Source organism: Ambystoma mexicanum, chromosome 10 (genome assembly GCF_040938575.1).
Source record: "Ambystoma mexicanum isolate Mex_15411 chromosome 10, UKY_AmexF1_1, whole genome shotgun sequence".
NCBI lineage: Eukaryota > Metazoa > Chordata > Amphibia > Caudata > Ambystomatidae > Ambystoma > Ambystoma mexicanum.
Window position 1 is genome coordinate 460,539,353 of NC_090932.1, and position 24,900 is coordinate 460,564,252.

Sequence of the window (24,900 nt, forward strand, 5' to 3'; positions counted from 1 at the left end):
AAAGATAAATTTCACATCCCAGAGAGGAAATTCTTCCATTACATCCAAATTAGACATTGGATCACGAACACAAAGGTCCGGGAGGGAGCAACTCGGGATCCCAAAGGCCTGGAACTCACTGTAAAAGAAGGGATTCTGGAGAAAGGGGTGTCAAGACTATACCGTCTGATGTGTGAGGTGGACCCGGAAGAAACTCTATCATACATGCAGAAATGGGAGCTAGATATGGGGAAACCAATACCGGGGGAGACATGGAGCCACATATGGCATCGAGCCACCAAAAGCTCCAAATGTGTCTCAATTAAAGAGGCGGCGTACAAACTTTGTCTGAGGTGGTACATGACGCCACAACGGATGCACTCCATTAACCCAGACTACCCCCTGGCATGCTGGAGGGACTGTGGGCAACCCGGGGGCCGAATCCATATGTGGTGGACCTGCCCAGTGGCAGAGACATACTGGAAGGAGATTCTGAGCCATATCAAAGAGGTAGTGGGGACACAGCTGCCTCTTAACCCAGTGGTAGTCTTACTGGGCGAAGCAGTTAAAGGGAGCTATGCAAATACAGGGAATAAGGCCAGCCTCATCACCCACATGCTGAGCGCGGCCAGAATCAACTTGGCACAGGCGGGGAAAACCAAGCAGGGGCTGGTGGTGGCCATGTGGTGGGTGACACTGTGGGGAGTGATGGCAACGGAAAAGGTGACTGCAATGGAATATGGCTCCTACTCGAAATAATTGAACATCAGGATGCCGTTCCATGAGTTCATGGACAACAGGGAACAAATGTACTTTAAACCCAAGATACTACGCAGGGTTTCTATTCTGTAGCAATGCAATCCTCGGGAGGACAGTCTGGACCGCAATACACCCACATATGTTGAACAGAGATGCTGTGTTTCACCCAAATGTTGGAAAAGTTATATTGGCAAGGTGGGTGCGGGGGAGTTATATACAGTTAAACTCATGACCCTATGGAACACAAATATGGAAATTAACAGGCGGAAAAATGAGAACAAAACTATTGTTTGCTGCTCCCATATATATGTCTGTAACCTGTGCTCTTGAGAAATAAATAAAGTTTGTTTAAAAAAAAGCAAAGAAAATAAAAGTACGTTTCAACAAACGTTGTGGCGTCATCAGCCCCCCAGAGCCAGGATCCCAACCTGGAGGCTTAGAGCTGAGACATTGAACGATACCGCATTCCGGGAGCTTTAAGGACCAGTTGGTCAGAGCAGAAAGACCACCAATAGATAAACAGCAGACACTAGGTAAGAAAAAAACAGGAACTTTTGCCTGTCTAAACTGCTGCAACGGTAACAATATCATGAAAGTAAGTTACATAAGACACCCACACAATGGGAATAAAATCGCACTCTGGGATTATGCCACATGTGACACAAAATCTGTTATACATGGATTAAGTTGCCCCTGTGGCATTTTCTATGTTGGACAAACTATCAGAAAGGCGAAAGAGCGCTGGAATGAGAAAACGAGCAACATCCGGACAAAAAACGATCACCAGGGCCAAGACACTTTGAGCAAAATAAACACAACATTGCCCAACTGAAGGTTGTGATACTAGAAATAGTGAAGAGATCAACAAGAGGGGGAACCATATGAAACATATTAACCAACAAGAAATCCATTGGATAGAGAAACTAAACAGCCTCACTCCTAACGGGATGAATGAGGAGTTCAATCTAGGAGTTTTTCTTTAAAGAAAAGTCAGTCATAATTACTCATCCCTACAATATCCTTCTTTCCCAAAAATAATTTGTATAGAGATAGCCTCAGAATATGTACAATTATGAGTAAATATTACTGAGTGGGCACACCAGGGCCATAGAAATACAGAAGGTATATATTAAATTGTTAAAATATATAAGACTGTAAGCACACCAATTCAATAGACCATATTAGAAAATTGCTCTACAAAGTATAAATGTATGAACCATGATTGAACATTAATATCAGAATGTGATCATGTGCAATAACCGATAACCTGTAATGCTCACCTGATTCCCACGGAGGCGCCGGTCTTGGCAGGATGGTGTCTGTGACTCGAAGAGTGAAGTGCAGGACTCGATTGGCTTCCGGGGCTGAGCCTCTTCGAACTGTGTGTCTAACTCGAAGAGTGAGATATCTGCAGGTGAAAGAATATGGGGTTAATGATCTGGGGTTGTCGGGTATCTCTCTCCCTTTCCCTTCCTCGCTTTTCCGTGGAGCCCCAAAGTCAACGTGCTCACCTTAGATAGGTGAATGCTGGACTCTCCATCTGCGTCTGGTGCAGGGTGCCGTTGCCAGTTCCTTCACTGGGTGAAACGTAGGCCTCTTGACATCAGAGGATTGCTACCGTCGTTAACTGCACGAACGGTGAGTTTCCGGACACCTTTTAAGTCCTTACAGTCTTTAGGTGCGTGGGCACGTTAATGTGGAACAGGGCTCTGTATAATGCTTTTTCTATTTGTCTTGCAGGGCTCTTGAGGTAGAAGATGGTGTGAAGAAAGCCGAAGTCCGAGCCAGAGTCTTGGAATGAAGCGCTTGGAAATGCGTACGTAAATGCCGGTTGCCTGCTTTTCAAAAGCTCTCTAACTGTCTCTTTTCCCTTGCAGTTGTGAGTTCGGGTGTTGAAGAGACGCTGGAAACGCCGGAGTATTTGCAGGCGCCCTATTGTGGCGGGCGCGATGGCGCGTAAGTAAAATACCTGTCTAATGTCTCTTCTTTTGTCTTTCAGGTGCAGGATTGCAGCGTTGCAGAAAACCGGAATTCGCGGAGTGCCGGTAAGTAATTTCACACAGGAATAACTATGCTTTTGTCTTCACAGGCAGAGGAGCAGCGTGAAGAGATGGTAGCTGCCGATGGATCAGGTGAGGAAAGCGCTGCGCGTGAATGTTGCCGTGCTAACCTGTTGTTTCTTGTCTTTGCAGGTGCTACTGAAGGCTGGATACAGGAATGGTAAGCGTTTGTTCTTGCAGGTTCAGGATCGGAAAGAAGAAAACTGGAACAGACACGGTGAGCGTTCTGCTGCAGATGCAGAATAACGCGAAGCACGTTTCATCAATCGGGTGTGGTTTAAATAGCCTTGGAGTGATGAGGCGTCTTCCTCCACGGCCTCGCCTAGGTAAGAAAAGAGTTCCTGTTCCAGAAGAGTTCCAGTGTTGTATCCAGGGAGTGGAGCTTGCCCCACCCAGGTAAGAAAGTAGTCCCGGCTCACAGAGGATTCCTATGTGGCTGGTAAGTAAGCAGCATGGTCTGCTGCAGGTAAGTCCACCCAAGCTTCTTCATACAAATTATGAGCCCGGCGCTTCCAGTGCCGGGACCAGTGACTTTGATGAGCCTGGTGCCACCGGTGCCAGGACAAGGTCCACAATGTCCCAGTGGGGACCGGCTGGTGCCTAGGATGAAGGTTAGGGGCCTGCTTCCAAGGACGTTGGGCTGGTCCTAGCTCCTTGGAAGCAGTGATCATGACAGCACCCCCCCCTCAAGGCCCCTCCTAAGCGTGTCTTCTCCGGGGGTTTTGGCTTGTCGGGGTGATTCAGATGGAATTTCTTGACCAGACGAGGTGCGTGGACATGTTCTGAGGGTTCCCAAGACCTTTCCTGGGGGCCGTATCCTTTCCAATCAACCAGGTAATATAATTTAGATTTGGAGATTTTGGAGTCTAGGATGTTCTTTACTTCGAACTCAAGTTCTCCATCCACAAGAACAGGTTCTGGGAGTTCGGTCAATCGGGTTTCTGGTTGTACTGGTTTTAGTAAGGAGACATGGAATACTGGATGTATTTTCATATGCGAAGGCAATTCCAATTTGACAGCCACCGGATTAATTATGGCAGAGATGAGATAGGGTCCTAAGTATCTCGGGATGAAGGTGCGGGGTCCTTTTAGAGGCAGGTGCTTAGTGGATAACCAGACCTGATCTCCCACTGCGTAGTGAGGGGCCTCTTTACGGTGTTGATCCGCTCCTTTCTTGTATAGAGCTTTAGCTCTTTGCAGATGGGCAGTGGCTTCTTTAAAAGTACGAGTGATCACCGAGTGCAAGTGATCCACAGCAGGTGTTTCGAATTCTTGGGGAGGATCCAGGTTAGAGGTCCTAGGATGGTTTCCGTATAATAGGAAGAAGGGAGTCTTCCCGGTTCCAGAATGGGTCGAATTGTTATAAGCGTATTCAGCGATCCAAAGGATATCCTTCCAAGGGTTTTCAGTTTGTTGGAGCATGCAACGTAAATATTGCTCCAGAGTTTGATTTGTCCTCTCGGTTTTTCCGTCAGTTTGGGGATGGTGACTGGTTGAAAGTCTCACATCAATTTGGGCTAAGCGACAGCAACTTCGCCAAAAGTGGGAGATGAATTGACTTCCCCTATCGGAGACCAAAACCGAGGGAAAACCGTGTAACCGAACGATGTTTTCTAAGAATTCTCGGGCTAATACTGAAGCTGAAGGTAGGCCCTTCAGGGGAATGAAGTGAGCCATCTTGGAGAATAGATCCACGACTACTAAAATGGTATTATACCCTGAGCATGGAGGTAAGTCCGTGATGAAATCCATGGACAGGGTATGCCATGGACAGGGAGGGATGTCCAGTGGGTGTAAGAGGCCGGTGTCATGATCTCTGCTTCCAAAAGATCAGGACTTGCCCGACTCCCTTGGAAGCAGACCCATAACCCCGGTTCCGAGTGCCAGCCAGTCCCAATTGGGACCTTTTGGACCCTGTCCTGGCGCCAGTGGCACCAGGCTCATAAAGATGCCCAGTCCCAGCGCTGGAAGCGCCGGGCTCATAATGCTTGGGTGGACTTACCTGCAGCAGACCATGCTGCTTACTTACCTGCCAGTTGAACCCCTGATCCTCTTCTGTTTGGGACTACTTTTCCTGTTGGGTGGGGCAGGAGCCACTCCCTAGGTTCAGAACACTGGAACTCTTCTGGAAAGCAGGAACTCTTTTCTTACCTAGGCGTGGCTGTGGAAGGAGACACCTAAGCACTACAGGAGGCTATTTAAACCACACCCGATGGATGAATCTTGCTTTGCGTTATTCTGCATTCTCTGCAGCAGAACGCTCATCGTGTCTTCTGCTTCTGATCCTAGGCCTAAGGGAACAAAGGCTTACCATCCTGGAATCCAGTCTTCAGCAGCACCTGTAAAGACAAAGAAAGAACAGGTTAGCACTACGGTCTTCAGTGGCAGCGCATCTCTTACCTGGTCCATCGGCTGTCACCAACGCCTCGCGCTGCATTCCGGCATCTGAAAGACAAAGACTTACCTACTCTTCGCATGCTCCGGAGGTCTTCGCACTGCATTCCGGCATCTGAAAGACAAAAGCTTACCAGCTCTTCGCACGCTCCGGAGGCCTTCGGCGCTGCATCCCGCATCTGAAAGACAAAAGAAGGTGCGTTTAAAGACATTGGGCAACTTTATTACTCACGTACCATTACTCCTTCCCACGCCGAATCCAGTGGGTATTCCAGCACCCTTCAGCTTCTCTAAAGCTCCGAACTTGTACCTGCAAGATAAAAGGGACAGTTAGTGCGCATCGTGAAGCAGGCTACAAGCGCTTACTTACGTGCTTCCAGGCGCTTCTATTCCTCACGCGGGTTCGATCCTCAACTCTCATCAGCCCGCCATCCGCCATCGCCGGAACCCTGCAAAACAAGAGATATCATTACAAAAGACTTTTAAGACATTTGAAGTGCCCAGAACTTACCGTTCGTGCAGTTAACGACGGACAGCAGTCCTCTGAGGTCAAGAGGCGTGCACCCTTATCCAGGGAAGAAACTGGTTACGGCACCCTGCCCCGAGGCAGATGGAGAGCTCGGCGTTCACTTACCTAAGGTGAGGGCGTTAACCTTTGGGGTTCTACAGGAGAAGAGAAAGGGAAGAGGAGAGAGGCACCCAATAACCCCAGTTCATTAATCCCATATTTTCTATCTGCAGACATCTTACTCTTCGAGTCAGACATACAGTGCACAGAGGTCCAGCCCAAAGAGCCAACCGTGTGTTACACATCACCTTTGAAGATACGGCATTCACCCAGTCAAGACCGGCGCCTCTGCGGGAATCAGGTGAGCGTTACAGAACGCAAAGCCTACCGCAAAACTCCCACCCAGGCGCTATGGAAACCTCGGATACCGACCAGCTAGCCCAGTTACTTGGGGAACTAAGAGCAGAAGTGCATGCAGCCCGTCAGGAAACGAATGCTCTAAGAAGGGAACTGATTATTTCCAAGGAGCGAACAGACGATCTCGCTAGACAATTGCTACAGTCACAAGCCGGACAAACTCCGCTACCCGCATCAGGGGCAAATCTTCCTTCAACATCCTCTACGAACCCAGTGCAGATCAACCTACCTGGGAATGTACCTCTGGCTCCGCCCGAACGATTTTCTGGTGACCCAAAGAGGTTTGCAGTATTTATTAATCAGTGCCGGTTGCACTTCTTATGCCGGCCAGCAGCCTTTCCAACTGATCAAGCTAAGGTAGCTTTCGTGACTTCGTACCTTAGTGGCAATGCGGCAGACTGGTCGTTCCCTCTAGTTAATCAAGATGATCCGGTTCTCCATGATTTTCAAGCTTTTCAGCTCAGTATGGAAAAACTGTTTGCAAGACATTCACAGGGGCAGGCCTTGGACAATGAGCTCCTTTCATTGCGACAGGGTAATCAAGACCTTTTGGCTTATATTGCGTCTTTCAACAGACTGATAGTGGAAACTCGATGGCCTGAGGACAAAAGGATTACGCTGTTTTATAGAGGTCTACGTGGAGAGCTCAAAGATGTGTTAGCCCAAGTAGTGAATCCCCCGCAAGACCGTTCGGACTATATTGACTTAGTCGTTCAAATTGACCACAGACTGCAGAACAGGAAGGCCGATCGTTCCAAGTTTGATGCTCGAGTATTTTCCAAACCACCAACTCCTACCAAAGGAGTAGACTCCGGGGAACCCATGCAAATAGGGGGCCTGAAAGGACCACTAACACAAAAGGAGCGGGAAAGGAGAAAACAGCTGCAATTATGCCTCTATTGCGGAAACTCGGGGCACTTTCTTCGAGACTGTCCGGTGAAACCAGCCAAGAAGGCAGTAGGAGCTGCAGTTACCAGGGTCACAAACTCTGAGCAGCGAAACAACCTCGCCCGACAAGAATAGAGGTCCTCTTGCCGAGCGTTAAAACCAGTTCCGTGACCTCGCATTTCGTGATACCTATGGTCCTCATTAGCCCTGAACATCCGGATCGATTACATGCGATTGAAGCTTACGTCGACAGCGGTGCCATCGGGAATTATGTGGATCATGAAATGGTTTTCAGGATGAATCTGACTCTTTGTCCAAAGGCTGTAAAGGACGTCATTACTACGGTGGATGGTACGGAGATAGCCTCCGGACCAGTAACGCATACCACCCAAGAAGTGACGCTAGTAAGTCAAGATGGACACCATGAGAAGATCGTGTTCGATGTGATCAAGGCCCCTCAGTTCTAGATTATTCTAGGAATTCCTTGGTTAGAGAAGCACAATCCTCAGATCGATTGGCGAGCAAGAACGGTTCAGTTTCCAGAATGTGTCTCTACTTGTCACCCTCGACCTGGTGTTGCACTGGCAGCAATTTCCTCGGAGGCTCCCCAGTTACCTCCTGAATACCTAGAATTCCAAGATGTTTTCCGGAAGGATCAGGCTAACTCTCTACCTCCTCATAGGTCTTATGACTGCCAGATAGACCTGATACCTGGATCTACTCCTCCTTGTAGTAGAATTTATGCCCTCACCGAGCCTGAGAATCTTCACCTCCGACAATACCTGGATCAATACCTAGTGAATCGGTTTATTCGTCCTTCCAAGTCCCCTGCTTCCTCAGCTTTGTTCTTCGTTCCAAAAAAAGAAGGGGACCTTAGAACTTGTATAGATTATCGCGCCCTGAACCAGATCACCGTTAAGAATAGATATCCGTTACCTTTGATCCCTGAACTCCTGGACCAAGTCAGAAAAGCATGCATATATACAAAGCTGGATCTTAGAGGAGCCTACCACTTGGTACGAGTAAAAGAGGGCGATGAATGGAAGACGGCCTTCCGCACCAAGTATGGGCTATTTGAATATCAGGTCATGCCCTTCGGACTTTGCAATGCCCCGGCCGCCTTTCAATATTTTATGAACGATGTCCTCAGAGAGCTCATAGATGTGTGTGTTGTTGTTTACATTGACGACATCCTCGTTTATTCTTCATCGGAAACTGAACATCGGAAACACGTGAAAATGGTCCTCGAGAGATTGCGTCAACACAAACTTTTCGCTAAGTTGGAAAAATGTGTTTTCAACGTGACTGAAGTTGAATTCTTGGGATTCATATTATCACCTAGCGGAGTGCGTATGGATTCAAAGAAGGTCGATGCAATTCTCAAATGGCCATCGCCATCCTCCGTAAAAGGTGTTCAAAGCATGTTAGGCTTCGCTAACTTTTACCGCAGGTTTATCCCCGAATTCTCTCGAATAGTCCAGCCCATCACCGCCTTGTTAAAGAAAAACAAACGTTTTGAATGGTCTACCGAGGCGGAACAAGCTTTCCAGAATTTGAAGACTAGATTTATCTCTGCACCGATCTTAAAACATCCTCGCCCAGAACTCCCCTACATCGTTGAAACTGATGCTTCGAGCCTTGCCATGGGGGCAGTTCTCTCACAAAAGGACCCAGTAACCAATCAGTTGCATCCCGTGGCATTTTGGTCCCGCAAATTCTCGCCTCCTGAAATCAATTACACTATTACTGATAAGGAACTTCTAGCTATCAAGTCCGCCTTTAAGGCTTGGCAGCATTATCTTCTGGGGGCCCGACACACCGTTACTGTGATTACAGATCACCGAAACCTGCAATATTTGAAAACCGCAAAAGCTCAATCCTCTAGGCAACTCCGTTGGGCACTATTCTTTGCTGAGTTTGACTTCATAATTACCTATCGACCTGGTACAAAAAACGGTAAAGCTGATGCCCTTTCTCGGATGGGAGTGGAAGAACATTTGATCAATCCTAAACCTGTACCTATCATTCCCGAATAAAGAATTCTAGGTGTAATCGCCACACAATCCATAGAGGAAGTTAAGGATAAAGCCAGGCTACTGGTAACTCCAGCAGACACACAGAATTGGCATCTGCAGGGAAAGGACTTTACGGTGAAGGACAACCTATTATATTTCCAAGAACGGTTATACCTGCCCAGCACAGATTTACAGAAAATGGTAATCTCTTGTTATCACGATTCTTTAATGGAAGGACATCCCGGTATGACCAAGACCTCGGAAAAGATCAAGCGCTACTTCTGGTGGCCGTCTTGGAAAAAAGATATCAGAGACTTTATAATGTCCTGTGGAGTATGCGCCCAAAACAAGAGTCAAAAGGAAAAACCAGCCGGCCTCTTACGCCCTATTGACATCCCGCCTCGCCCTTGGCATACGCTTTCTATGGACTTCATCACCGATCTACCTCCATGCTCCGGATACAATACGATCCTAGTAATCGTGGACCTATTCTCCAAGATGGCGCATTTCATTCCACTCAAAGGCTTACCAACAGCAGCAACTCTGGCCCGAGAATTTCTCGAAAACATCGTCCGACTGCACGGTTTTCCTTCAGTTCTAATTTCGGACCGAGGTAGTCAATTTATTTCTCATTTTTGGCGAAGTTGCTGTCGGTCGGCTCAAATTGATGTGAGACTTTCGACCAGCCACCACCCTCAAACCGACGGACAAACCGAGAGGACCAATCAAACTCTGGAACAGTATTTGCGCTGCATGCTACAACAAACTGAAAATACTTGGAAAGATATCCTTTGGATAGCCGAATATGCCTACAATAACTCTGTCCACTCGGGAACTGGGAAGACCCCGTTTTTTTCTTTTATACGGTAGTCACCCTCGAACCTCGGAGTTGGATCCACTCCAAGATCTTGGAACACCAGCAGTAGACCACCTGCATTCTACAATCACCCAAGCCTTTAAGGAAGCCGTTTCTCACCTTCAGAGGGCTAAAGAACAATACAAGAAAGGAGCAGACCAACATCGGAAGGAAGCCCCCCAATATCAAGTAGGAGATCAAGTCTGGTTATCCACCAAATATCTACCTCTAAAAGGACCACGCACATTCAACCCAAGATACCTTGGTCCCTATTCCATCACTACCATAGTAAATCCAGTAGCGGTCAAGTTGGACTTGCCCCCTCACATGAAGATACATCCGGTCTTCCACGTCTCTCTATTAAAACCTGTGCAACCTCAAACCCGACTAACTACATCTCCAAAACCTATTCTAGTTGATGGAGAACTCGAGTTTGAAGTCAAAAGCATCCTGGATTCCAAGATCTCCAAATCTAAACTATTTTACCTGATTGACTGGAAAGGCTATGGTCCCCAAGAAAGATCCTGGGAACCTGCAGAATATGTCCACGCGCCTCGTCTAATCAAAAGATTTCATCGAACATTTCCTAACAAGCCCAAACCCCCGGAGAAGCCCGGTTTGGGAGGGGCCTTGAGGGGGGGTGCTGTCATGATCTCTGCTTCCAAAAGATCAGGACTTGCCCGACTCCCTTGGAAGCAGACCCATAACCCCGGTTCCGAGTGCCAGCCAGTCCCAATTGGGACCTTTTGGACCCTGTCCTGGCGCCAGTGGCACCAGGCTCATAAAGATGCCCAGTCCCAGCGCTGGAAGCGCCGGGCTCATAATGCTTGGGTGGACTTACCTGCAGCAGACCATGCTGCTTACTTACCTGCCAGTTGAACCCCTGATCCTCTTCTGTTTGGGACTACTTTTCCTGTTGGGTGGGGCAGGAGCCACTCTCTAGGTTCAGAACACTGGAACTCTTCTGGAAAGCAGGAACTCTTTTCTTACCTAGGCGTGGCTGTGGAAGGAGACACCTAAGCACTACAGGAGGCTATTTAAACCACACCCGATGGATGAATCTTGCTTTGCGTTATTCTGCATTCTCTGCAGCAGAACGCTCATCGTGTCTTCTGCTTCTGATCCTGGGCCTAAGGGAACAAAGGCTTACCATCCTGGAATCCAGTCTTCAGCAGCACCTGTAAAGACAAAGAAAGAACAGGTTAGCACTACGGTCTTCAGTGGCAGCGCATCTCTTACCTGGTCCATCGGCTGTCACCAACGCCTCGCGCTGCATTCCGGCATCTGAAAGACAAAGGCTTACCTACTCTTCGCATGCTTCGGAGGTCTTCGCACTGCATTCCGGCATCTGAAAGACAAAAGCTTACCAGCTCTTCGCACGCTCCGGAGGCCTTCGGCGCTGCATCCCGCATCTGAAAGACAAAAGAAGGTGCGTTTAAAGACATTGGGCAACTTTATTACTCACGTGCCATTACTCCTTCCCACGCCGAATCCAGTGGGTATTCCAGCACCCTTCAGCTTCTCTAAAGCTCCGAACTTGTACCTGCAAGATAAAAGGGACAGTTAGTGCGCATCGTGAAGCAGGCTACAAGCGCTTACTTACGTGCTTCCAGGCGCTTCTATTCCTCACGCGGGTTCGATCCTCAACTCTCATCAGCCCGCCATCCGCCATCCGCCATCCGCCATCGCTGGAACCCTGCAAAACAAGAGATATCATTACAAAAGACTTTTAAGACATTTGAAGTGCCCAGAATTTACCGTTCGTGCAGTTAACGACGGACAGCAGACCTCTGAGGTCAAGAGGCCTGCACCCTTATCCAGTGAAGAAACTGGTTACGGCACCCTGCCCCGAGGCAGATGGAGAGCTCAGCGTTCACTTACCTAAGGTGAGGGCGTTAACCTTTGGGGTTCTACAGGAGAAGAGAAAGGGAAGAGGAGAGAGGCACCCAATAACCCCAGTTCATTAATCCCATATTTTCTATCTGCAGACATCTTACTCTTCGAGTCAGACATACAGTGCACAGAGGTCCAGCCCAAAGAGCCAACCGTGTGTTACACATCACCTTTGAAGATACGGCATTCACCCAGTCAAGACCGGCGCCTCTGCGGGAATAAGGTGAGCGTTACAGCCGGCTGGTTTCTCCTTCTGACTTTTATTCTGAGCGCACACACCTCAGGAGATTACAAAGTCTCTAATATCCTTCTTCCATGATGGCCACCAGAAATGTCTTTTGACCTTTTCCATGGTTTTGGTAATGCCAGGGTGACCCTCCATTAATGAGTCGTGATAACAGGAGATTACCTGTTTTTGTATTTTCTCACAGGGCAAGTACAATCGTCCTCGGAAATATGGTAGGTCTTGGTCCACTGAGAAATCCTTCCCCTTGAATTGCCAGTCCTGTAATTCTGCCGGAGTTAGGAGTGATTTGACTGTAGTCTCGATGTCTTCAAAGGATTGAGCGCTGACCAAGCCCAAAATCCTTTGTTCTGGGATTATGGATATTGGTTCAGGATTGGTCAAGTGTTCATCTATTCCCATCCGGGAGAGGGCATCTGCTTTTCCGTTTTTACTGCCTGGTCGATAAGTAATTATAAAGTCAAACTCAGCCAAAAACAGAGCCCAGCGGAGCTGCCTGGAAGACTGAGCTTTGGCCGTCTTCAGATATTGTAAGTTGCGGTGATCTGTCATTACGGTGACTGTGTGTCTGGCTCCCAAAAGATAATGCCGCCAGGCTTTAAAGGCTGATCTGATAGCTAAAAGTTCCTTGTCTGTAATTGAATAGTTGATCTCGGGAGCCGAGAATTTGCGGGACCAAAAGGCTACAGGATGTAATTGGTGTGTGACCGGATCTCTTTGTGATAAAACTGCCCCCATAGCAAGACTAGAAGCATCTGTTTCTACGATGTAGGGGAGTTCTGGGCGAGGGTGTTTTAGAACAGGTGCAGAGATGAATTTAGCTTTTAAGTCCTGAAAAGCTTGTTCCGCCTCGGTAGACCACTCAAAACGTTTGTTTTTCTTTAATAGAGCGGTGATGGGCTGGACTATTCGAGAGAATTCAGGAATGAACCTGCGGTAAAAGTTAGCGAAGCCTAACATGCTTTGAACTCCTTTTACAGAGGTTGGTGAAGGCCACTTGATGATTGCATCGACTTTCTTTGAATCCATATGGACTCCGTTTGGTGACAATATGAATCCCAGGAACTCAACTTCAGTTACGTTGAAAACGCATTTTTCAAGCTTAGCAAAAAGGTTATGTTGACGTAATCTCTCGAGGACCTCTTTAACGTGTTTCTGATGTTCCTCTTCAGATGATGAATAGACGAGGATGTCATCAATGTAGACAACAACACACACATCTATGAGTTCTCCAAGGACATCATTCATAAAATACTGGAAGGCGGCAGGAGCGTTGCATAGTCCAAAGGGCATAACTTGATATTCAAACAGCCCATACTTGGTGCGGAAGGCCGTCTTCCATTCATCGCCCTCTTTTATTCGTACCAAGTGGTAGGCTCCTCTGAGATCCAACTTTGTATATATACATGCGTCTTTGACTTGGTCCAGGAGTTCAGGGATCAAAGGTAACGGGTATCTGTTTTTAACAGTGATTTGATTCAGGGTGTAATCTATACAAGTCCTAAGGTCTCCTTCCTTTTTCGGAACGAAGAACAAAGCCGAGGAAGCTGGAGATTTTGAAAGACGGATAAATCCGTTAGCTAGGTATTGGTCCAGATATTGTCTGAGGTGAAGATTCTCTGGCTCGGTGAGGGCATAGATCCTACTGCAAGGAGGAGTTGTTCCGGGTATCAGATCTATTTGACAGTCGTAAGACCTATGAGGAGGCAGGGTGTTAGCTTGGTCCTTCCGAAAGACGTCTTGGAATTCCTGGTATTCGGGAGGTAGTTTGGGAACCTCAGAAGAGATTGCCGCCAGTGAAACATCAGGCCGAGGATAACAAGTGGAGATACATTCTGGAAACTGAACCGTCTTTGCTCGCCAATCGATCTGAGGATTGTGCTTCTCTAACCAAGGAATTCCCAGAATGATCTGGAACTGAGGGGCCTTGATCACATCGAACACGATTTTCTCCCGGTGTCCCTTTTGGCTCACTAACGTCACTTCTTGGGTGGCGTGAGTCACTGGTCCGGAGGCTATCTCCGTGCCATCCACTGTAGTAATGACGTCTTTTACTGCCTTAGGGACAAGAGGTAGATTCATCCTTGATACCATTTCACGGTCCACATAATTACCGATTGCTCCGCTGTCGATGTAAGCTTCAATTGCATGCAAACGATCCGGACGTTCAGGGCTAATGAGGACCATAGGCACCACGAAATGCGAGGTCATGGAACAGATTTTAACGCTCGGCAAGAGGACCTCTACACTTGTCGGGCTAGGTCGTTTCCCTGCTCAGAATTTGTGGTACAGGTATCTGCGGCTCCTACAGCCTTCTTAGCTGGTTTCACTGGACAGTCTCGAAGAAAGTGCCCCGAGTTTCCGCAATAGAGGCATAATTGCAGCTGTCTTCTCCTTTCTCGCTCTTTTTGGGTTAAAGGTCCTTTCATGCCCCCTATTTGCATGGGTTCCACGGTGTCAGCTCCCCTAGTAGAGGTCTGCGGTTTAGAAAACACTCGGGTATCAAATTTGGAATGATCAGCCTTTCTGTTCTGTAATCTGTGGTCCAATTGAACAACTAAGTCAATATAGTCTGAGCATTCTTGTGGAGGATTCACAACTTGAGCTAACACATCCTTGAGCTCTCCACGCAGGCCTCTGTAGAAAAGTATTATTCTTTTATCCTCAGGCCATTGAGTTTCCACTATAAGTCTGTTGAATGAGGCAATGTAAGTCAAGAGGTCTTGATTACCCTGTCGTAACGAAAGGAGTTCATTGTCCAAGGCCTGCCCTTGTGCATGTCTTGCGAACAGTTTCTCCATGCTGGACTGGAAGGCCTGGAAATCATGAAGAACCGGATCATCCTGAGTGACTAAAGGGATCGACCAATCTGCGGCACTGCCACTGAGATAAGAAAGCACAAAAGCCACCTTGGTCTGATCTGTTGGGAAGGCAGCTGGTCTACATAAGAAGTGTAGGCGGCACTGGTTAATGAACACTGCAAATCTCTTTGGGTCACCAGAAAAGCGTTCGGGCGGAGCCAAGGGCACATTACCGGGTAGATTGATTTGCACTGGATTTGAGGAGGATGCTGAAGGATAATTTCCTCCTGGAGCGGGCAAAGGTGTTTGTCCTGCCTGCGTTTGTAGCAATTGCCTAGCGAGGTCCTCTGTTCGCTCCTTGGATATTATCAGCTCTCTTCTTAGAGCGTTTGTTTCCTGACGAGCTGCATGTACTTCTGCTCTTAGTTCCCCAAGCAACTGGGCCAATTGATCAGTATCCGAGGTTTCCATTGCGCCTGGGTAGGAGTTTTGCGGTGGGCTTCGCGTTCTGTAACGCTCACCTGATTCCCACGGAGGCGCCGGTCTTGGCAGGATGGTGTCTGTGACTCGAAGAGTGAAGTGCAGGACTAGATTGGCTTCCGGGGCTGAGCCTCTTCGCACTGTGTGTCTAACTCGAAGAGTGAGATATCTGCAGGTGAAAGAATATGGGGTTAATGATCTGGGGTTGTCGGGTATCTCTCTCCCTTTCCCTTCCTCGCTTTTCCGTGGAGCCCCAAGGTCAACGTGCTCACCTTAGATAGGTGAATGCTGGACTCTCCATCTGCGTCTGGTGCAGGGTGCAGTTGCCAGTTCCTTCACTGGGTGAAACGTAGGCCTCTTGACATCAGAGGATTGCTACCGTCGTTAACTGCACGAACGGTGAGTTTCCGGACACCTTTTAAGTCCTTACAGTCTTTAGGTGCGTGGGCACGTTAATGTGGAACAGGGCTCTGTATAATGCTTTTTCTATTTGTCTTGCAGGGCTCTTGAGGTAGAAGATGGTGTGAAGAAAGTCGAAGTTCGAGCCAGAGTCTTGGAATGAAGCGCTTGGAAATGCGTAAGTAAATGCCGGTTGCCTGCTTTTCAAAAGCTCTCTAACTGTCTCTTTTCCCTTGCAGTTGTGAGTTTGGGTGTTGAAGAGACGCTGGAAACGCCGGAGTATTTGCAGGCGCCCTATTGTGGCGGGCGCGATGGCGCGTAAGTAAAATACCTGTCTAATGACTCTTCTTTTGTCTTTCAGGTGCAGGATTGCAGCGTTGAAGAAAACCGGAATTCGCGGAGTGCCGGTAAGTAATTTCACACAGGAATAACTATGCTTTTGTCTTCACAGGCGGAGGAGCAGCGTGAAGAGATGGTAGCTGCCGATGGATCAGGTGAGGAAAGCGCTGCGCGTGAAGGTTGCCGTGCTCACCTGTTGTTTCTTGTCTTTGCAGGTGCTACTGAAGGCTGGATACAGGAATGGTAAGCGTTTGTTCTTGCAGGTTCAGGATCGGAAAGAAGAAAACTGGAACAGACACGGTGAGCGTTCTGCTGCAGATGCAGAATAACACGAAGCACGTTTCATCAATCGGGTGTGGTTTAAATAGCCTTGGAGTGATGAGGCGTCTTCCTCCACGGCCTCGCCTAGGTAAGAAAAGAGTTCCTGTTCCAGAAGAGTTCCAGTGTTGTATCCAGGGAGTGGAGCTTGCCCCACCCAGGTAAGAAAGTAGTCCCGGCTCACAGAGGATTCCTGTGTGGCTGGTAAGTAAGCAGCATGGTCTGCTGCAGGTAAGTCCACCCAAGCATCTTGATACAAATTATGAGCCCGGCGCTTCCAGTGCCGGGACCAGTGACTTTGATGAGCCTGGTGCCACCGGCGCCAGGACAAGGTCCACAAGGTCCCAGTGGGGACCGGCTGGTGCCTAGGATGAAGGTTAGGGGCCTGCTTCTAAGGACGGTGGGCTGGTCCTAGCTCCTTGGAAGCAGTGATCATGACATAACCACCTGGATGCGTAATCTCTGACATTACAATCTATAGGAAATTTGAACTGGATAGGGTTACACCGGCACTTAGACTAGGGTACCATGTACAACTACTAAGGTACAAGGACCATGTACAATCACTAATACTATTTTGAATGGGTATACCCCTTACAGAGGATATCCCCAAAAATGTTCTCGAAATATTTTTTTTTGCTTCAATCATATGGGATCACTGAATCGGAAATACACGATCAGAAAAATATACTCAAAAAAATATACTCATTTTGATTCTGAATTTATATTTCTTTGAAATAGTAGTATGATTTTACCAGAATACGAACTGAATTATACAAATAATTCCAAAATGAATATTAGAATCGGGACGCGAATTGAAGAAATGACGTCACCACGCTACGTGACGAATAATAAAAACAATGTGACGTCATCACGCCATAAGCGTAATGACGTCACATGATATAAGACAGCCATATTTGTTGTCATCAGAACACGGACCGCAGCTGTATACAGACGCTTGGTGGATATTCTACAAACCAGGTATACTTGGGAAATTGAATGGTTTGGGATCTTTTGATCCGCTTCAACTGAGGAGCCCTAGATAGTAACCTTAAAAGGTTAACACGTAAAATTCTTTTAATTTCCAGAGAAATCCGGTGAATTACCACAAGCAACCTTGACAGCTGCCTGATTCGGGTACTGACCCTGACCAAGGGACTCCACTGGGCATTCCTAGATAGGAGTTACTTATAGATGGTAAGATATTTATGATTACCAATACTATCACAGAATTAGTATAAGATCATAATTCTGAATAGCTTATTCTTAACAAATATCCTTAACTTTAATTTACCCCACACTCCAAAATAGGAGACCAAGCCAATAGAAGGCCATTGAATTCGATTGAATATCGACTCACACATCGCATCTTATACATTGAACATTGAACATCCAGGTGATTATGGATTAATCAACATGACAGATTTATAATTAAATAATCATGTAAAATGAGTATTGCATTAATATATTATATTATCAACTATATCTCCTAGGTTGACAGAACAGACACAAAAAGAAAGGGTGAATAACTCCTGAAGAAGGGGACTTTATCCCCGAAATGCGTAGGGTGCTTAGACACACAAGAATCATCCAATGTGCAATGTTTTCATGAACTTGTTAAATGATGGATAAAGGAATTTGTGTGTTTAATTGTTCACCTTAACTGAACATTGGGTTTGTAGTATGATGAGGTGCTAAATTAAGGAAGTATTGGATACTTGTGATTACTAAACTGTGAATTTGTAACATTGTTAGGAATTGTTGTTTATTCAATTAAGTCTTGTATTACTCAACCATGTATGTTGGAAGAAATAAGAATCATAATATTTTTACAAAAATCGAGTTAGTGTTCTTTTGTACAGAAAGTGAGTTAATAACTATATTTTGAAAGTAATTACACTCTGAGAATTGTTGTTTGTTATATACAATAACATTTGGGTGTGCAGGGGACGGGAGAGTTCCACAGAATCGTAGACGACTGCTGTTGTTACATTAGTTAAGTATAACCTAGTGCCAAGGTTGGTTTTCTCCCCTGCACCCTACTAATTATCCTTAAAAACCTAAAAAACTAGAATTTGAACATAGGTGTGCACAGGGCCATTTTGTTCATAGCTTTAGACGAACACAAACATAACACGGAAAAAGCAGTAGAAGGCATCAGGAACAGCCTGGAGTTCTGGGCAAAGCTCCCCCTAGCCATGGTAGGGAGGGCAGCCTTGCTTAAGATGGCGGTCCTGGCTATGATACTTCATGTTTTCGTAAATATCCCATGCATGTTGCCCAAAAGTTTTTTTTATTAAACTCCAGTGCTTATGCAGAGGTTTCCTGTGGCACAACTCCCAAAATAGAGTGGCCCTATGGAAAATACAGAATACATATGACAGAGGGGGTATAAACCTGCCGAACTTTGAGATTTACCACCTGGCAAGGCAGTTACAATATGTCGCTAGGTGGCTGTCGGAAGACGAGACAGCAGAATCTAGCCTGCTGAGGGGGGAATGTGACCCTTATTTCCTAAAAGAACTGATATGGCTGCCCAAACCAGAGTTGCATGGGCGATTGAGATTGCTGGAACTGGGCTGGAAGACATGGCACAGAATGTGCCGAGTTATGGGAGACCCGACCCCATGCTCCCAGCAGGCGCCACTTGTGGCGCTACGCGGGGTGGATGAGCAATTGAGGAGAGGAATCCACAAATACTGGGAGCCGATAGGCCTAGCGACCTTGGGAGATATATGGCAAAAGGGAAAGGCACTGGACTTCCAAACAATAGTGGATGAAACTGGGATACATACGGGACAATATATCACATATACGAGAATAGTTAAACGGGTGATGGAAACGTGGTCTGAAATAGCACTAGCAGAACCACCTGATACTGCCATAGAAACGATGTATGATATCTCGGAGGGAGGGCACAAAATATCCCAGACTTATGAACTGGTGATGACTAGAGTGGGTAAGGAGTTGCTCCAACTGAGACGGGACTGGGAGGAGGAAGCAGGAGTGCCTACGCAGGACGGGCAGTGGGAAAGAGCTCAGAGATATCACAAAAAGGTGTCTAGAAACGCGAGGCTGCAACAGATACAGTTATATGTCACCCATAGGGCGTATATGACTCCCCGGAAGATCGCCAGATTTGGGAGTACTGAAGTACAAAAATGCCCCAAGTGCGGGGAGGTGGATGCTGAGATGATCCATATGTTCTGGGCGTGCCCGGAGGTGGGAAAATTCTGGGAGGAAATTAAGCTACGACTATCTGAAAAAGGAATTAACCTAGACGTGGAATCCGTGTGGGCATGCATGATGGGGGGATTCACCAGACCACGCAACCTGAAACACGTGTGCAAACTCAAGGACCTGGCCTACATTCTAGCCAAAAAGGAGAATAGCTATGGGATGGAAGGCTGGCCATAGACCGAGATTAGAGGTATGGTGGAACAATCTCTTGAAATGGGCAGACTCTGAGACAGCAGTGTGGTATGAGGCAGCTAGCAAAGGGGAAGATAATGAAGTGGGACTTCTGATAGCATGGAGACAAATGGTAGCCACATTGTCGGGATCCTCCCATGCCAACTCCAGTGAATATCACACGTCTGAGAATGGCGAAGGGGATTAACCCTAAGAGAAGGGAAACCGGAAGAACTGAAGTGGAAGCTCGGATTAAAGAGGGGGGACGGGGGAAGACAGCAATAAATAATATGCATATGTATGCGAAGAAGCTTGTAACCAAAAATGTTGGGTGTGATGGTTACATGTTGTTTGTTGTAAAAATCAATAAAAAATATTTCCATATTTCCAAAAAAAAAAGGTTTCAACAAACGGTAAGCAGTGTAAGTACCTGCCTTCTAAATAGTCCACATAAGTCCATATATACCAAGATGTTTGTTCCAGTGTATTTTCCTGCAGCAGGACAGATGGGCAGGACCACGGGACAGCAAAAGGCACTTAGAAAAAGCTCTCTGCGAAAATGCCCAACTATTTGATGCCTCTGCAAGACTGCAATTGTGCATTTAAAGAATATTTATTCAGCAACACCTGCCAACACTTACTAACCTTAATGAACGGAAAACGATTGTTTGCTGCAAGCCAAACCGCGCTACGCACACTTGTAATCTAGGTGCTGGCCAAACTGCCAGAACAAGCTTCCCATCTCGTTCACCCCCACGGTGCTGTGCACCCTGTACGCCGCGGCTGACTTACAGGAGCACCATAGGCCTGGCATACGATCTCCTGGTGGACGAGCAATAAAACCTTACCATTTGTTCTGTGAGCCCCGCATGCTGTTAGGCCTGCCATGCGCCTCACTCATGCACACACCATATTAAAGATACGGAGCCTGATGTCCTGTGAACTTACTTTATTTCCCTTCTCACACGTTCTGCCTTCCTTCCTCTTGCCCCCTCCCCTTCCGCTTTCCTCCCGCTCCCCCTGCCTTGGTCCTCTTAAAGGGGCCATGTCCTTTTCCATATACAACACCTCCCCCGTGCTTAACATGAAAGTCCAATTACATCTGTTCGATGAGTCTTATTGGCTTCTTTATTGTCCGAGGGGGTCTCCCTGGTGATTCGCGGCTCTCGCCGGTTGATTCCACTGGGGGCTCTGTTTCTTCTTCCTCACTAATGTTCTTATTAGATGTTTCTTGTGTCTCGGGTTCCTCTAGATACAATTTCTTGAAGAATGAGGAGTTGCGGGTGATGTCTCCTAGGTCTCCGGTTGCTGTGAACATGGGTCCCTTAATGGCCGTGATGATTCGCGGTTCGGGACTGTACCGGGTGTCTGTTTTCTTGCGCTGCTTTTGCCGCACTAGGACAGTTTGTCTGATCTCTAGCTGTTGTTTTTTCGCTCTCCTTCTCGTGTCGGCCCATTGCTTTGCTTTCCTCTTCTTTTCGGCGTCTCGTTCTCTGATGGCTAGGTCTTCTTCAGGTGTATAATCCTCCCATCGGGGAATGCGCGTTCTGGGATTGTATCTCACCATGAGTTTGGCTGGTGGCTTTCCTGTCGCGTCATGTTGGGTATTCCGATAGCCCCGGAGCATGCTGCAGATGGCCTTCGGATGTGGCGTCTGCTCCGCCACTGCCTTTTGTCTTGTCAGTTTGATGGTAGCCATAAATCGTTCCACCATCCCGTTGGCTTGGGGCCACAGTGGGGTGATCTTTTGGTGGTGGAATCCTAGGTGGCTTGCAAAGTTTGCGAATTCCCTTCCTTGGAATGGAGATACGTTGTCGGTTTTGACAACGTTGGGGATGCCCCATTTGCTGAACAGTTCGTCCACTATGGGTGCAGTTTCCTCGAATGATGTTGACATTGTTTGTTTGACAAAGGGGAATCTCGAATACTCATCTATTATCACTAATAGATAACCCCCTTCTTCTAGGGGTCCATAGAAGTCCATTGCGACTTTTTGCCAAGGTCTTGTCGGGAGCGTTGTTAGCTGCAGAGGGTTTGGGTTTGGTCCTTGCGCTGCTAGTTGGCAGGGTCTGCAGTGTTTGAGCATGTCTTCTACTATCGTGTCCATATATGGGAACCAGACGTAGTTCCTGAGGAATCGTTTGGTGTTGTCTATGCCTCTGCGGCCTTCATGAGCTAGGGTTGCCAGGGTCTTTCTCAGGTCTCTTGGTGCTACTAATCTCTTCCCCCGTAATAGGAGTCCTTGGTCTGTGGCTATGAGTTTGTCGTGTATCTTGGACAGCCGGTCAAGTTCTTTCTGGTCTGCCTCCTCCATTTCCGTTTTTCTTGTGGGATGCTCTCTCCATTTGTTGGAGCGGGTGAGAGAGACAGCGGCTCTGATTGTCGGGTCCGCTTTGCTTCTTTCCTCAAATGTTGTTAAGGAGATGGTGGGTGGCGTGGCATTTGCTGACAGGTATGAGATATATTCAGTGGCTTCATGTTCTAGTGTGTCATTTTTGTCCCTTAGGGGGTGCCTGGATAGGTAGTCCGCTGGATTGGCGTCACCCCCTGGTTTGTGGATAATGGAGTAATCGTACTCTTGCAGTCTTATCCCCCACCGTTCAATGCGGGGCGGCATTTTCGTCCTGGGGTTTCCAAAGATTGATAGCAGGGCTTGGTGGTCCGTGACCAGGGTAAATTTCCGACCGATGATGAAATGGTGGTACTTTTTGCATGCCCATACAGCGGCTAGGCTTTCTCTCTCCGCTTGAGAGTAAGCTTTTTCAGTGTGTGACAGGGCACGGCTAGCGTATGCAACTATTGCGTGATGAGTACTGTCTGAGGGGACGGTCTGGGCTAGGATGGCTCCTAGTCCCACCGGGCTTGCATCAACTGTAATAATGGTATGCCAGTCTGGACGAAAATATGCTAGTTGCCGGTTGTTGGAGAGGCCTTCCTTTATTGCCATGAACGCTTCCTGGCAAGGTGCGTCCCAAGTGAATGGTGTATTTTTCTTTAGGAGGTTGCGGAGCAGGTCAGTTATTGAGGCATAGTTCGGGAGGTAACGTGCGCAGTATCCTGCCATTCCCAGCAGGGAGCGTAGTTCTGCAGTGGTCGTAGGTGCCTGGAGTTCGGTTATTGCTTTCATTTTGTCCGGGTCGGCTGTTATGCCCCTGTTCGAGAATGTGTGTCCGAAGAATTTTAAGCTTGTCTTGTTGATGTCGCACTTGGGCTCGTTGAGGGTCAGTCCCGCGTCTTGTAGGATGGAGCAGACGGTTCTTAGGGCTCTGTCGTGCTGGTCCTGATCTCCCCCGAATATCAAGATGTCGTCACTATAGTTTAGTGCATTCATCTCCGATGCTATGAGCCGTTTGATGGTCTCTTGAAAGATCTCTGCGGCGGACGATATGCCAAAATGTTACCTTTTATATCGGAAAAAACCATCGTGCGTTGCGAATGTGGTGATGGGCCGTGATTCTGGATCCAGGACAAGTTGATGATATCCTTGGTTGAGGTCAAGCTTCGAAAAGAACCTGGCTTGGTTTAACCTGATCAGCATGTCTTCCAAGCTTGGGCCCGGGTGCTTTTCCCTTTGGATAGCGGTGTTTGGGATGCGCATGTCAACGCATATGCGGAGACGACCATTGTCTTTGGGGACGATGACTATTGGCGATACCCACGGTGTTGGTCCATCTGCTTTCTCTATGATATCATTGGAGAGAAGAAGTTGTATTTCCTTTGATACTTGTTCCTGAAGGTGAAAACCCACTTTGCGCGGGTGTTGTGGGACCGGCCTGATGTTGTCAATGTGCAGCTTGATGCATGAGTCTTTTAACATGCCCACCCCTTCAAATAGCCTGGGGAATTGGTGTTTGAGATCTTCTTTCGATAGGGGCTTGTCTGTTATTGACCCGATGAGTCCGTGTGGCAGTGGTAGCCCTTCTATTTCTTCTGACTGGTCGCAGTGTAGGTCAATTAGGGCAAGGGCCTTAGCTGTTCGGTAGCTGAGGAGGCAGCGGCCGACGGACGGGCTCCTTATGACATGTATCGTGGCTGGTATTGTGATGTTTCTATGCCGTAGATTGCATTGGAACTTTCCTTTAGAAGACATGGGTTGCGTCGCTCCCCATTGAAAAATGTGTGTTCTGGATTCTTGCAGGGGGTATGATGAGGCTATGTTACGGTAGATGTCTTCATTCATGACATTTACTGTCGCTCCTGTGTCAATGATGAATCTGTTTCTGATGTTGCCCAGCTGGACCGTCACTCTGGGGGCCGACGTGTCTTCATCTTCAACACTGAGGAGACATACGTACTCTCTGTCGTAGCCATCTTGCAAGTATTGAGTGTGGTCATTCCCTCCTGGGTGATGTTGGGGTGGGAAGCTGAGGTATGGGTCTCTGTCTTGCTCACACGAGCTTGTGGTTTCTCCCTTGTAGGTCACTTCATACTCCACGTTTTGCATGACGTTACTCCTGTGCGTGTCATATAGTTCATGATCTTTTTTGTCTGGCTCGATCTGGAGACCTTCAAGGGCTCTTACAGTGTTTGGGCATTGATAAACATTCGCGGAGGTTGAAGTGTTTCTATACGTCTGGCGAGGTTGGTCTGTGTGAGTTTCCATCATGCGAGTGGCAGGTCTCGGGCGTGATGATCCTCCTTCCGGTAGCAGTTCTTTACACATCACTTGGAAGTGATTTTCCATGCCGCATCTCATGCAGCGTTGGCTGATGGCGGGACAGGGACCTCTGTGTGGGTATTCAAATCCACAGCGATAGCATTGGCGGTCACTTTGTGTCCGTTGTGACGGGTACCTCGTGTTCATCCTTGTTTGGTGTGCTGTGTTTTTCGGGCATAGGGATGTACTGCTGCTATTACCTCTCCCTTCTTGGGGTTCTCGATGGCCGCTGCTTGGATGTCCACTCTCTCGTAAACTCTGGCTAGGTCTTATACTTCCTTTAGGGATAAGGGCTTCTTTAGGAGGTGTTTCCGGAACATCGACGATACACAGCCTTCTATTATACGTAGCCTGATGGCTTCCTCATCATTAAAATTGGCGAAGTCGCACTTCGATATTTTTCTTTGAAGGCGAATGACAAATTCCCCTATCGATTCGTGGGGTAGTTGACTGCATTGGTTGAACGTGTATCTCTCGTAGTC

The 24,900-nt window shown here is 47.6% G+C and overlaps 1 long non-coding RNA gene across 1 annotated transcript in view; it reads right to left on the bottom strand.

Moving 5' to 3' along the window:
- LOC138491499 (uncharacterized) overlaps nt 1–24,900 on the bottom strand; it is a 68,283-nt gene that overhangs the window by 26,604 nt on the left and 16,779 nt on the right. The gene's annotated exons all lie outside the window — the stretch shown is intronic.